General features: G+C 30.9%; 2 pseudogenes across 2 annotated transcripts; one reads left to right on the top strand and one right to left on the bottom strand.

Annotated features, from left to right (window-relative positions):
- The first annotated feature begins 3 nt into the window (after nt 1-3).
- On the top strand, nt 4-6297 carry LOC145741492 (fibrinogen-like protein 1; annotated as a pseudogene). The gene is made up of 6 exons (XR_014280937.1): nt 4-3274; nt 3405-3505; nt 3587-3683; nt 3862-3957; nt 4017-4084; nt 5010-6297. The product of XR_014280937.1 is annotated as a fibrinogen-like protein 1 (transcript).
- A 2603-nt stretch (nt 6298-8900) lies between these two features.
- Nucleotides 8901-15706, bottom strand: LOC145741232 (vacuolar protein sorting-associated protein 35-like; annotated as a pseudogene). Its single transcript, XR_014280929.1, has 12 exons — nt 15683-15706; nt 14766-14875; nt 14245-14340; nt 13706-13881; nt 13286-13378; nt 12453-12564; nt 12189-12341; nt 11608-11730; nt 10968-11146; nt 10428-10663; nt 9900-10043; nt 8901-9467 (listed from the first exon to the last, which is right to left on the bottom strand). The product of XR_014280929.1 is annotated as a vacuolar protein sorting-associated protein 35-like (transcript).
- Between the last annotated feature and the right edge of the window lie 28 nt (nt 15707-15734).

Raw genomic sequence — 15734 nt, 5'->3', positions numbered from 1 at the left:
ATTAGGAATAAACCAGATGTAATTGCAATACAAATGATATACCAATATGCCAGTAGTTATTTAATATATTGCGCGATAGTCGCATATAAAGTATAGCCCACGCGTAGGATATAGCAGAGAATTCGACAACTAGTCGCATTTAACCCGGATAACATTATATTGCCCACACTTACATATGGGATATAGTTCGACAGTTTGTCGTATTTTTCCCGGATATCAAAGACCCACACATAACATATAGTATGTAAGTAACTGGCCAAAAACCGAGCAATACATGAAACTATAAGACGGGTTACAAACAGCTTAAAAGTTAAGCCAGGCTTTTTCATTAAGGTTATGTGTATATTAAAAATATATTTAAAAAATAACGTAACACTTTTCGTAAAAACGCCACTGACTGTATTAATATAAAGTATTGGACTAAGGAAAATTCAACAAAGTTAGAAAAATTACCCAGATATTAGGAATTAATCTAATAAGATGTAATTTTGTTATGAAGTCCTAATAAGTTTAAAATAAATTTTATGGGGGTTAAAATCATTAAATTTTACGCCTCTGTTACATAAAACGTTAAAACTAAATCTTAATGAGTGTGTATAAATAAGTGAATACAGGTAAAAATCAGAAATGGAAGTTTTAAACAATAAAAAACTTTTTGGGAATAATTAGTTGCTTATTAGAATAAGGTTAAATTGTGTTTTAGTAAAACAAAAGGTTTAATATTAGGTTCAGTTGTCAAAACTTACGTAAAGTATATATTCCATTTCTCTGTAATTTAGGTTTGCTTGGTTTTTAAAAGTAATAATGTGACGTCACGGAATGTGACAAAGCTATGACGTTTCGTCATGGTTATGACGTCACACTAAGTAGTCTGGTAGTACGAATTTTTGAATTTAAGTAAATTTTTGTAAACTTGCCAATTTAATTGGTGGTTTTTATTCAAATTCCAATAAAAATCAGCGAATAAATTAAAATTTTATTGGTTAAGTTTTTTGGTTCACAATAACTGGCAGTCTGGAAAGTAGGGCAGTTTTCGACGAGATCTCGTGCGTGCAAGCGTAAAAAAATGCGTGACCGCGCGTGCACGCGTACCAAAATTTCCGGTCTAGGCGTGCACGCGTGATTTATGTTAGCGTGTTATAGGCGTCAGTACTGCGCGTGCACATTTTTGTTTAAGAAACCAGGCGTGCAAAACGCTAATTCCAAGCGTGCATTTTTTTAATGAAAAAAATCTCGTGCGTGCACAGTCAACTGTCGGTACCCAGACAAAACTGATAAACACCACGTACCTCCCAAATTTACTCGTAGCTTGTACGTAACTCTCCTACGCAACGCCTTTTTCGTTTTGTGTGGTTCTCCCTAACAACAAACTTAGATAGGGTTGGGGTAAGGGTATATATATTTGAAGACTAAGATGATTTCTGCTAAACAACCGTCGGTGTTCAGTAAAGTCGCAAACTTAAAACAATAGGTCGTGTCTGACGACTATTGTTTATCAACAAGCGTACTGCCTAATTTGGGACAAAATCGAACTTATAACTGTTTAATTAAACTATATTACAGTTTATTTAAATTATATTACCTTAAAATGTAGTAATTTATAGCTAATGTTTATTATTTATTTGCATAGGCTACATTGCGAGAGAGCTATCTCGTAAATATTACGTAACTCCTAAATTCACTGGTTTTGAGGACGTAACTTTTTTTTGTTGAGTTACGGCCAGTTAACGTGATCCAATTTCTTTTTTAAACAGAAAACATCTATGATCTTTTCTAAGGGGTATAAGTCAATAAACAATGCTGTTTTTAAAATAGGAAGTGTTTGAGTAAAATATAAAAAAATTGGGGGGTAAAAAGGTAATCACTAATACAATTAAAATGTAGGCACATATTAGGAATAAACCAGATGTAATTGCAATACAAATAAAATACCAATGTGCCACTAGTTATTTAGTCGCATATAAAGTAAAGCCCACACATAGGATATAGCAGGGAATTCGACAACTAGTCGCATTTAACCCGGATAACATGATATTGCCCACACTTACATATAGGAGATAATTCGACAGTTAGTCGCATTTAACCCGGATAACATGATATTGCCCACACTTACATATAGGAGATGATTTGACAGTTAGTCGTATTCTTCCCGGATATCGAAGACCCACACATAACATATAGTATGTAAGTAACTGGCCGAAAACTGATCAATATGTAAAACTATAAGACGGGTTACGAACAGCAAAAAGTTAAGCATATAAAATTACATACCAAAATTATTCAATTCGTTTGCTTTTTTAGGTTTCCTTGGCTTTTGATTTAGTTTTGTGATAATAACAGAATAATTAAATACTTTAAATATAGATAAGCGACTATTCTAAGTAGAGAGTTCTTTTAAAAAAAAATTAATGTCTATTCCAGTTTCTAAATGTGAATTTGTAATGCTTAGTACTAAGCTTTTAATTTTTAAAATTTACTTTAATGGCACTTTTAATTTTTTCTGCAAAAATCCATGTGATTACTATTGCTTTCTTGAAATAAAAAATAATGTTAACCAGTATATTAGCATAACTATGCACCCTGAGTTTTGCCATCTTCTAAACAACATAATCATATTGGGTATTAATGTTTAACGGTTGTTAATATATTTAAAATATTGTTAACAGTTCTGTTTATTTTTATCGACTAAATTTTCTTTTGTTTTGAAGTAATTACCAAAACAAAAATATGTTTTTTGTTAAACTTTGGTGTTTAGCGTTTTTGTTTGCACAAGTTGAAAACTTTAGTCAAGTTGTTTTAACTTGTGGCAAAAATGACAATACGATGGAACGAGAAAAATCGGGGGATGGAGTAAGGGGACCGATTGGACCTCCTGGTGCTAATGGTGCTCCCGGTGCTGATGGTGCTCCCGGTGCTGTAGGTGATAATGGTGTTCCAGGTGTTAATGGTGCTTCAGGTGTTAGTGGGGCTCCCGGTGTTAATGGGGCTCCTGGTGCCGATGGTGCTCCCGGTGCTGTTGGAGCGCCCGGTGCTGACGGTTCTGCTGGTGCCGATGGTGCTCCCGGTGCTGTTGGAGCTTCCGGTGCTGTTGGAGCTCCCGGTGCTAATGGAGCTCCCGGTGCTGATGGAACTAATGGTACTAACGGAGCCAGGGGTCTTCCTGGAGCAAAGGGGGAGCCGGGAAACTGCGATAAATACCGAGATTTGTTGCTTGGGATAAAAAAGAGAATCTCTGAGCTCGAAAATCAAATAAATAAAACCAAAGAAGTAAAAGGTAAGTCAAAACAAGACATTTTTAAATTATTTGCTCATAAACACAATTTTACATTATTTGCTCGAAAAAGTAAAGAAAAACCCACATTTTTTTATATCATCCGCATGTTTACCAAAATTTTTGTTTTAAGGATTGCTAATAATAGACTGCAAAGGTTTACCAAGCAATGCAGAAAGCGGGAAAACAACTTCAGTTTATTGTGACCAAACTACAGACGGTGGTGGATGGACAGTAATTATTACTAAACATTTTTAATTAGCATTTAATTTAAATTTTATTATTGATAAAGTTATTTAATATATTGATTTAAAGGTATTTCAAAGACGTTTCGATGGGTCTCAAGACTTTTACTTGGATTGGAATAACTACGTGAATGGTTTTGGAAACATATCGGGCGAATATTGGCTTGGTAAATCGTTGTAAACTGATGTGAGACTATTATTCTTTATTAGTGTTGCAAACTAACTGCAAATTTAGTTGAAAGACGATTTATTGTTAAAAGAATTTAACATTTTTTTTTAATTTAGTCGACTGCGATGTTAAAAAAATTAAAGCAAAATTATATATAATAAAGCTTTTATATACAGGTTTGAACAACCTTTACCAGTTGACAAAATTACAAGTTTTGAATTACGAATTGATTTAAACTCCTGGAACGACGAAAAAATCTTTGCAAGATACAGGTAAAAAATATAATTTAAATAATAAAGTTTGATTATATAAATAAACTTCTGTATTTTAGCAACTTCAAAGTTGGAAATCCTGAAAGTTTCTATCGATTGACTGTGGAAGAATATAGCGGTACTGCAGGTGTGTAAAATATAATTATGTGACTGGCAGTGTTTTAGTTGAAAGGTTATACATATATGCCTTATGTGGTTAATTAGACTGAATAACAAACAAAAAACAATTATTTAAAATCATTAGCTCACAAATACCGCTTTAAATATGATTACAATAAGCGCATGTTAAAGACTCGTTTTTTATCGTAAAATTTATATTTAAAAACAATTATTTTTTTATAATTAATAGCTTAAAAAATACTCTGATTTTTAATCTAAATTGGTCTTTTTTTAAAAGATCGGCATATAAGTTGTTAGTAAAAATTATAATAGCTTCCCTTTCAATATAACTTTATCTCTAGACACGTGATCGATCTATGCGAGGTTTTGTGACAGTTTATAAAATCAATCGCATTTCTAAACTATGGTAAAATATAGATAATTAGATATAATGCATTTTATATGCTTTAATTTGTACAATTTACCACGATTCAAATGCACCAGCAGTATTTATATGGGTTTAATTGTTTAAATTATAATACTGAGTTTATAATTTGTTTTTGGCGCGTTGGATAAGTGTTATCTAAAAAAATCTGAGTACAACATTATAATAAATTATGACGTCACAATGGTTTATTATTCTTTGCACAATCTTTATTATTAAAATATTATTTTGTATTAAAATTTTCATTAGTAAACAAACAATGGCTTAGGTTACGTAACAATAAGAATAAATCTTTATTTTTTAAGAATCTACTAATTTAAATAAAAATTAATTATTTAATATTTTATAAATTAAAATGTTTTTTTTATTTATTATTGAGCATTTAGTAAATTCGTAAAAAAAATAAAATTAAATTTAGTTTTTTTTTATGTCGAAAAGTTCTCAAAATTATTTGAGTTATTAAAACTTTTTATATTTTAGTAAATTGTTTAATTTTATATTTATGCAGGAGATTCAATGAGTTTGCATAATGGGATGCCGTTTTCAACATTTGATCAAGATCATGATAGGCATAGTGGTAACTGCGCTAACAGATTTCATGGTGCTTGGTGGTATAATGATTGTCATCGCACAAACTTAAACGGAGAATATCTTGTTGGGGGGGTTATAAGTAGTCGTGGCATAACTTGGTTGCGTTGGAAAAATAATTATTATTCGTTTAAAAAAGCTAAAATGATGATTAGGCCGTTGTAAAACATTCGTTAATTAAGAGAAATAATTTAAAACGCTTATTTGTAAATTAATTATTTCACTTATAAAAAACTGAAAACTTTAAAAAATAATTAAAAAATTTAAAGCTTTTCATATAATATAATTAAATTTTACTAATTACAAGAAAAATTGTTAAGCCCCCTTTTCATATATTTTTATCTAAAACTAATTATTAATAACATATTTGTAAATAAAATGGCATTTTCTAGTTGTAAAAATATTTGTAAATTGTGTGTAAAATCCAAATATTTTTTTTCATAAAGTTGTAGCTTATTATGCACAAGCTAACCTTTTATTAACATTAAAAAACAAAGAAATTTAACAGTTTAAAATTACGTGAGAATTATTTTTGTAATCTTTTATGATTTTGTTAAAACTTGATATTAACTTCTATTACGATATACTTTTTTTAATGTTTTTTAATCTTAGACTTGTTTTCGTTTTTTTCCAGATTTTGACTATTTTTCTAACCCTATACTACATAAGAGTCCTTTGTAGACTATCCCTAACCAAAATTAATAAAAAATCATACTAAAATTTAAAACCTTAATCCACTCTTGAAACTTAAAATCGCACACACCAGAGGCGTAAGGAGTCAGCAAGGGGGGCAAAACATGTTAGGGATCAGGTAATTCGCTCAAAATTATCTAAGGGCATGTAAGGAACATATTACATTCTTGTCCATTACTACTTAACATTGTATTATATTGTGCCGCTCGTATTTGTATGTGTTGATTGCTTTTGTAATGCTACTACAAAAAAATGTAAAAAAATGTTAAAAATAAAAAATATGTATATATTTTTCACTTATAAAAAGTATTTAGTAGATTGTATTTTTTTGTGCTTGTATCATATGTGTTTTTTGTTAAATTTTTTCGTTATTCCAAACTTTCCTTTAGCTGGAATGATGTAACTTATTGTGCATGAGCTAACCTTTTATCAACATTGAATTTAACAGCTTAATTTTACGTGGAAATTATTTTTGTAATCTTTCATGATTTTGTTAAAAATTAATATCAACTCCTATTGTGATATGTTGTTTAAATGTCTTTTAATCTTAGACTTGTTTTTAAAATCTGAAATTTTCTTTTAACATGTTATTTTATTATGTTATATTCTTAATAGTAAGCTACTTTTGTGTCTTACAAAAGAAGTTATCTAATGTCTTACTAAAAAGTAGTTTTAATTTTGGAGATCGGGATTTTAACGTTTTGTTTTTATCGTTAATGAATTTTGGAACTTTATTTTAGTAAGAAATTGCCGTATAATATAATTATACAGTGAATTTCCTGTGTGGTTATTTTAAGAAATCTTAACTGTCAGTCAGACAATACCAAGTTAACAATTTTGTTTGCAAATATCTTTATACTCGATGTGGGAAGGCCGAATGCGCGATCTAAACATAGAGTAACATCAGTTACTCCCGACCCAGTCTCGAGTTGCCTGTGGTAGTTTGGGATATTATAGATTATAATTGCCCGATAATTATGCTGCTGATTAAGTGATCGGTCAGCAGGAGTTCATACCGTTTATAGCACCTTACTCAAGTGCGCTACAGCTTGAGACCAGTGGGGATTGAACTAACGACCTCATAGGGGGTGTCAAGTGTTCTTACCGCTACATCACGCTGCCGGTATAAACAATCAACTACAAATACAAACAATTAACTGTCTGAAAATTCTATCAAAAACTTTCGGATTGGGTCGACTAAGACCGCTACAAAGGTTATATGGGAAATACAGTTTTAACTTTTAAATTAACCAAACTGGGATAAAAAAGATTTGAATAAACTTTGAATAATATCTTACATAAATTCGTATTCTATTTTTTGTAGGAAAGCACTTCTCCATCAATTCTAATGCCAAGGCTTTCCTAGCCTCAAACCAGACTTAATGCCGGTTCACACCGAACGACGAGAAAACCGTATATGACCTGTTGGTGGCCTTGGACAATGAAATACAGCGTTGGCCACTAGGGTACCAGAAACAAAACATTATTAACCAGAATCAACTGATATTGACTCAACAAACAAAAGAAATACGTAAAAAAAACTTTTCACAGGCGTAATAATAACTTTCGTTCGGCGAACCGAAACAGTGCAAACTCGCTGCCATCCCGTGCGGTTTAAACACCGTACAAAAGACTTACGAATATAAAAAAACTTATAGAGACTGTAATTATGTATATTTAAATATATACAGGTTATAAAGGGTACAAACAAATTAACCACTTTATTCAAGGACAAGTCTAACGCCCATAAGGCTGTTAAACTCTTTAAATTTAATCGTTATTATACTGAACATGGTCTAATTGTGTATTTTTCGCGTGCTCTTGTAAAAATTGTCGCTATTTGTTATGTAGAGCTAGTGGTAACTGTGTTTAATTTCCTGTTCAGTTGGACTGTATTATTTTATAAATTCAAAGAATATGGGTTAATAGTGTAACCCCTTGGATATACAAAATGTGAATTGACAGTTGTTTGTTTTTTTGTGTTTTTCCTGGGCGATTTTATTTTCTGACAGTTAGTATATTTTTTTAGTTCCTAAAACACACACCTAATTTTTACTTTGCCAAGTTTTATATTTAGAATTAGTTATCAGTTAAATACCATAAGAAAGGATGTAGTCGATATACGAAAGACGTTGTTGTGTGTAATGTACTCGTGATTATGTTTATCGCTATGTATGTAACCTAGAAACCAGATTTTGTAGTGTGTACGTGTAATAACGTTTTTGTATATGTGTAATGTAACTTTCGGGATAATTATGTAATGAACGTGTTTGATTAATAAATAGATGTTCTATGTAGATTCGGTTTGCTATTTTTGACCATTTCTAACGGGTCTTAAACCCTATTTTAGACATTAGAGACTTAAACTTTATACATTACTGCCATTATATTTGGATAAGAGTACCCTTAGGAGTCGATACTTTTTATGATTAGATTTTTCTTGACCTTAGTCCCTACATTCTAACATCACTAAATCGTAACCCAAATTACACGTTTGACAACCGACACCTTTGCTTAAAAGAGCCATTATAACCAAGCAGAGACAACTTAACATGCTGGTCAACGATTCAACTTTCTTTTAAAGGCAATGGCATGGGATGAACTTTAATAACGCAAACATTGTATTAACACTGGTGACCCCCTTTCAATAAATCAATATCCTAAACGAATGGAGGAATATTATTAACAAACGACAAATAAACTTAGCATGTGTGCCCCCTTTTTACCTAACCTTTATATAAATATAAGCACATATTAGGAATAAACCAGATGTAATTGCAATACAAATGATATACCAATGTGCTACTATAGTTATCCAAGTTTAACTTATTTTTTTAATCTAAAAAAACACAAATTTTTAGCTATACAAATCGTGTTAAAAGTGCCATTTAAATCTTACCTCAGAGAAACGATATACATACCTATATAAAAACTATAACTTTAGGTTATCACTTAATCAATTTATTAAGAGAATATATGTTTAATCAATTAGCATCAATATATTATTGCACAAAAATGTAATTTACATGAAGTATTAATATTTGTATAACTAATTAAAACACAAGCATATAGCACTTTAAATCAGCTGATATATAAGGACATAGTGAAAAACGAATAAATTTAAAAATGGCATTTTTACACTTCACAAAAAATCATTTATAATTACAACTATGGTATATTACAGTAAATATTGTTATCAATTTTTTTTAAAGTCTTACTTATACCTTATATATTTTGCAAATTAAAAATCCATCAAATTTAAAAAAAAATAAATTTTAATATAATTTTAGTAATATTGTAATGGCTCAACTCTAGGTTGGACAAAAGAATTAAAGCTAAAACCTAAAACTGTAAAATTAGCTTTGTAACATCTAAGTTTGGTAATAAAATAATATTTTGCTCAAACAAAGGTGAAATTTAATTTTAATTTATATGTTTAGGATAAAAATAAAAATGTTTTTTATAGAGGGTTCATAAATCTAATTAAAATGCAAATTTAAACTGTAACACCAGTGTATGTAAAACTGTAGCGATCAGTAACATTTTGAGCTTCCTTGACCACTCTGATATGGTTGACTGTGTTGTTAAAATGGGTTTCTATGATGTCATAATCCTCACTATCCTTAATATTTGGAAGATCTTCTTCGATTTTGGAGATCAGTTGATTAAGTAAATCAACCGTTACCTTAATCATAACAGTAAAAAATTGAAAAATTGTTCGATAAAAGTTAGAATAATCAACTATTTTTGGCTATTAATAATTAACGTAATAGTTAACTATTTTTGGCTATTATATTTTTTCGTATTACTTTATAACTTACTACATACAGTATACCATTTTTTTATCCAACATAAATTAAAAAAAAATTATTTGAACATGAGGTCCTAGGTTCAATCCCAACTGCCTCAAGTAAGGCATAACAAACTTTTGCTAAACCAAAAACTAATATTATCAGATTAATTAACAAGCAATTATAATCGAAAATATTCCAAACTGCAAAAGGCAACTCGAGACTGGGTCGAAGTAACTAATGTTACTTTATGCTTAACCTGTAAAGTCGACCTTTTCACATAGAGGATAAATAAATGCAAAAAAAGAATGTTTAAACCAACTTACCGATTTGCAACCTTGTTCGAATAAGTAAATATACTTGTTGAGTATTTCAACAAACAACTGCAACTGAACAGCTGACTCCATGCATTGGTTTGCAGTCTTAATAGCTTTCTTCAAACATTCCATAACTCTGTGGGAATCCTTCATCTAAATAAAATATTGGGCAATTATTATGTATGTTGAATTTAAACAAAAGCTAGCTTAAATGGTAACTTTTTTTAACTTTATTTATGAATTTCGGTTAAGTAATCTAAATTAAAATTAGAATTATTTACATTTTTTCTAGAAAAAAACTGTAGTCAAACATTTTACTCTAATTTTAAGGTGTTAGGTTTTTGTATTTTTTATTGGGGAAGGATAAGGTGTTATGATGTGTTTAAGCTATATGTAAACTCCGGGCTCAAGGGCGAATAGTGTTGCAATGGTGAGGCTCGAACCCGAAACCTTTCGGCTCGTAGTCTGCTGCCATGACTGCTTAACCACACTACCAGACCCATTTTACTCTAATAAAGGATAAACAAATTAAATTACCTCTCCATCGCTCTCTTGTGTTCGTCCTGACCAGAACAAATGTGACACATGTGCCACGGCTCGTGACTGATCAGGTTTTTAAGCAGATGTGCCGTGGCATGAGCACACTGGGCACGCAAAGGGGCATGGTTTTCCTCGCTGAAACAGTCACAACGCTCAACTGCACTGACAAGAAGGGTCACTGCTGCAAGTTGAGCCCGACTATCTGAAACTTCCTCTTCACATATCGAAAAAGCCTTGAAAAAATGAAGAGTTAAAAGGAAAATCTATTTATAACAGACCTTGGAGGAAGATATATATGTATGTATGGTCACAACTCTAAACTAATATTTGCTCGTGATAATTTATCCTTGCCCCACAAACGAAAGTTTTATTTAATCTGTATATCGTCTACTAAGCTTCATTATATATAAATTATTTAAACTAAAATATGGGTAATAAAAGCAAAAATAATGATATTTATAATTTTAGTAAACTGTTTTCCACTAAAATTGGTTTATTCTTTATTTGTTAAACAGTTAACAGTTTTAAATTGCTTACTTGTGAAAGGTACTCATAAGCAATAGCTTCATGGTTGTCAAATTTTAGTTCAGATACCATGAGAGCACCTTGTATGAACAACCTTAAAGACAAATCAGGGAAACCAACTGAACAAAGATTGTTGTTCATTGTTCGACATAACTCATAAATCTTGCAGCATTTTTACTCCATTTTGCATCCTAAAAAATTGAAAAAATATTTTATTATTGATTGACCGGCAGCATGATGTAGTGGTAAGAACACTTGCTACACCACACAAGAGATTGTGCGTTCAATCCCCACTGATCTAATGCTGTAGCGCCCTTGAGTAAGGCGCTATAAACGGTATGAACTCCTGCTGAGCCAGCACTTAATCAGCAGCATAATTATCGGGCAATTATAATATCCCAAACTGCCACAGGTAACTCGAGACTGGGTCGGAGTAACTGATGTTACTTTATGTTTAAGTCGCGCATTCGACTTTCTCACATCGAGGATAAAGATATATACAAAAAAAACTGATAATTTAGTTTAAAAAAAAAAACTGATAATCTTTTAATAAAAATTAGTATTCAAGTTCATTTTAACAAAACAACAAACCTTTAATGAAAAGTAATCAAATATCTAACAAATAAACAGCAAAACATTTTGTTTCATTTACCTCTTCACTTATTTCTTTGTATCTGGCAGACAATCTATAAGCAGAAAACACAGCAGAAGTGATTGTAAACGACATTCTTTTGTCCCCACCTTTCTCAAAGTGACTGAATGCTTTGTTCAATATCTGCAAAAATTTTTAAATTTTTTACATTTATTTATCCTCGATGTGGAAAGGTTGACTTTATGACCTAAACATAGAGTAACGTCAGTTACCCCGACCCAGTCACAAGTTGCCAGAGGTAGTTTGGGATATTATTGATTACAATTGCCCAACAATTATGTTGCTGATTAAGTGCTGGCTCACCAGAAGTTTATACCGTTTATAGCACCTTACTCAAAGGCGCTACAGCATGAGAGCAGTAGGGATCAAACCCACGACCTCATGTAGTGCAAGTGTTCTGATCACTACATCAATTAACTAGTACTCTTAAATAACCCATTTGACACAAGATTGTATAAAAAGTCAATGCAATTCATGTACAGATCGCCCTTTGTGCACCAACTTAAATAATAGTAACTGGGAACCTAATCCAACAGCGTTAAAACAAAATTTTCTTAACAAAAATTGAATGAAATTTTTACCAAATAATGTTGGTCAGGTTCGTCTGAATAAAGAAGATGAACAAATCTTGATACTAGTCCCTGTTCTTTCGCAAAATCCCCCGCATCTTCGTCTGAAGTTTGATATGCTTGGTCCTGGATCAACGGGGAGATCAACATCAACAAATTATCAACCTGTTGAGCAACAAAATATATATTAAACTTCAACATAATAGTAAAGATCAACAAATTATCGACCTGCTGATCAACAAATAAATCTTTTAAAGAATATTTATAAATTCCTACTTGTCCAGCATCGGGTATATTCGTTTCATTTTCCAAATCGTTGTTAATAATTCTAATCGCTATTTGCTTTCGAGAAAAGTAGTCTAAATGTTCATAGAGTGGAGCAAAATACCTAGAATTAAAAACATATATTTTATTTTACATTTACTAGTGGATAGCCTGCTTTATAGTCGGCATTTTAATTGTCATAATATGGTCACAACTCTTAATTAATATTTGTCTGCAATAATTTACCCACACACCACAAACTTCAGTTTTGTTTACTTTAAAGGCTTTTAATTGAACATACATACACATATGTATAAAGTTTACTAAGCTCCATTATATATAAATAAGGCCTAAGGGTTAATTAAGCATTGACAAAAAACTAACAGATAAAAAAGATAAAATTCTAAAATTAAGCCTGTCCATCAAAACTTTAAAATTAATGTCTTAAAATTTAATTTATAAATGATGTGGTTTGTACATATACATATGAACCGGCAGCATGGTGTAGTGGGAAGAACACTTGCTACACCACACATAAGGTTGCAGATTTAATCCCCACTGATCTCATGCTTTAGCACCCTTGAGTAAGGCGCTATAAACGGTATAAACTTCTGCTGAGCAAGCACTTAATCAGCAGTATAATTATCGAGAAATTATAATCTATAATATCCCAAACTGCCACAGGCAACTCGAGACTGGGTCGGAGTAACAGTTGTTACTCTATGTTTAAGTCGCGCTTTCGACTTTCCCACATCGAGGATAAATTTAAATACAAAATAAAAATATATATATAGAAGAAAAAAATTTTGAATAAACTTTAGTAAATAATTTGTAAATTAATTTACTTGATTTGCAACACCGTTAAAATGTTGTTGTATTTGTCGATCGGAACCATTAAAAGTTTGGACAACTCTTTGCACAATGCAGCATCTTTTACACTTGAAATTCTGCAGAAAAAAATTGTAAATAATAAAAAAAACATTCTGAAGGTTTATAAAAAAACTTTAATTAAAGAACACAAAAAAAAACGTAAAAATGGAGTTTAATTAAAGTTATAAGAAAATAGAGATCACGTATTTTGTCCGGTTCTAGACAAAACATAATTATACTATGACTCTCCTAAATTCTCTCGCCTGGATTTTGATGTGAGAGAATTATCACCTACAGATTACGCTTTGAGAGAATTCTCTCCTATGGTAAACGACACATTGTTTTGCCTAGACCCGTACAACATACGTGACCCGAGAAAAGAAAACAAAAACGACTTACGTCTCAATTTTTTTTTCCCGAACAATTCCATCGTAGACTCAAACACTTTGTCAATATAATCTACTCTGTCCGTGTAACATTTAAAAGCAAGGTTCACCAACGCTGTATATGCATGGACACTACATCTTCAAGCAGCATCTCTTGTCTTTGCTGGATATTTAAACAACAATTACTTCAGTTTAAATAGTTAATTGTCCATCCTACAAGCTGGGGTACATTTAAACTGTTGTGGTGTGTTTAAAAGAATATTTGTAAAAGTTTATTTGTAAAAGTTTAATTATAAGCGCACCACAAACATCAGTTTTTTTTATTTAGAAGGGCCATTTATTAAATAAAATGTATTTGACAATGAAAATAAAAAAAATATTGGTGAACTGGCAATTTGATTTACTAGTCATAGCGGCAGACTAAGAATTGAAAAATTTCGGGTTCGAGCCGCAAGTTACCTTAAAAAATGTAAAAACCTACTTTAAAATGACATAAAAAAAAGTAAAACCTTTTTTTTGTATAAAACACATTATTTGGTAATACTTACCTCCGTTATTTTGTCAATTGTTCAGAGAAAATGTCGAACAACATAACTTCCGATGGGATTGCATTTCCTTCGTTTCTTGTCACGAATAATGCTAATCTGAGATTCAACAAAATAATTGTTGTTTGTTTTTAAAGTGTTAAATTTTGAACATATTAGTATGGGAACTACGGCTTTACTCTTAAATGTTGCAATTTAATATAATTTACGGTTTAATAAATTTAACATTTTATCCACTAAATAATAGCTTGCCCTACGGTCAGCATTTAATTTGTTGAAATCTAGTCTCAACTTTCAACTAATATTTGCCAGCGATAATTTACCTACTTTTACAAATTGCAGTTGGCTTATAATTGGACATAAACATACACATTGTCCACTAAACTTTATTAAATTCAAGTATCATAATTGTACAAGTTATTGTTAAAAAATATTTTACAACACAAATTATTTTACAATTTTGTCAACTTTTTTGCGTTTAATAAAACCCACACAAAAAAGTTTCTACCCTATAAAAAGTCTACCTCTCGATAAGAGCAATTATGGTGTTTTTAATGTTAACATTAGGATGGACATCAGCACACGCGCAGAGGAATCCACGAAGAGTTTGGATGTGAAACTCATCAGGAAAAACCTATTAAAAAAATTACAATATTAAGATTATAAATTATTCATTCACTAATTGAAGCTCAGCTTAAAGGTCAGAATATTAATAGGTTGTTTTTTTGTATATATCTTTATCCTCGACGTGGGAAAGTCGAATGCACGACTTTAACATAGAGTAACATCAGTTACTCCGACCCAGTGTCGAGTTGCCTGTGGCAGTTTGAGACATTATAGATTATAATTGCCCGGTAATTATTTTGCTGATTAAGTGCTGGCTCAGCACGAGTTTATACCATTTATAGCGCCTTACTTAAGAGCGCTACAGCATAAGATCACTGGGGATTGAACTTAGGACCTCATTTAGTGTAGAAAGTGTTGTTACCACTACCAGACTACCACATGCTGCCGGTATATTTAATTTTAATAATAAAAGTAATAAAACCAGCAGGGTTTGTACTACTTTAATTTAGAATTGATGCTACTGTACACTTTTTAAGCACAAAAAAATGTAGATAAAGTTGTTTTTATCTTGCCCTTTATTATTTACATATAAAGAATAAACAAGTTAAACTTAAAAATTCTTTTTTTGTAACTTATCTATCATTAAAAATAAAATACACCATGTTTCCATAATACCCTTAAAAAATACATTAAAAAATTTGCTGACATATTCGTAAAAAAACTATTTATCCTGCATTTATATTTAACAACACCCTTATCGCTAATTGCAATGTAATTAAATATATGTTATACAGTTATATTAGTCAGTTAGTGTTATGATAGTCTGATAGTTTAGGTTTAAAAATTGTCCAGAATTAGATTACGTTTTACTTACAGAAAACTTTTTTATGTTGTTTTTAAAGTGACGTATTAAAAGTTACGTTGTT

This window comes from Corella eumyota, chromosome 2 (genome assembly GCF_963082875.1).
Source record: "Corella eumyota chromosome 2, kaCorEumy4.1, whole genome shotgun sequence".
Taxonomy (NCBI): Eukaryota; Metazoa; Chordata; class Ascidiacea; order Phlebobranchia; family Corellidae; genus Corella; species Corella eumyota.
This window is presented reverse-complemented; position numbering and strand designations above follow the sequence as displayed.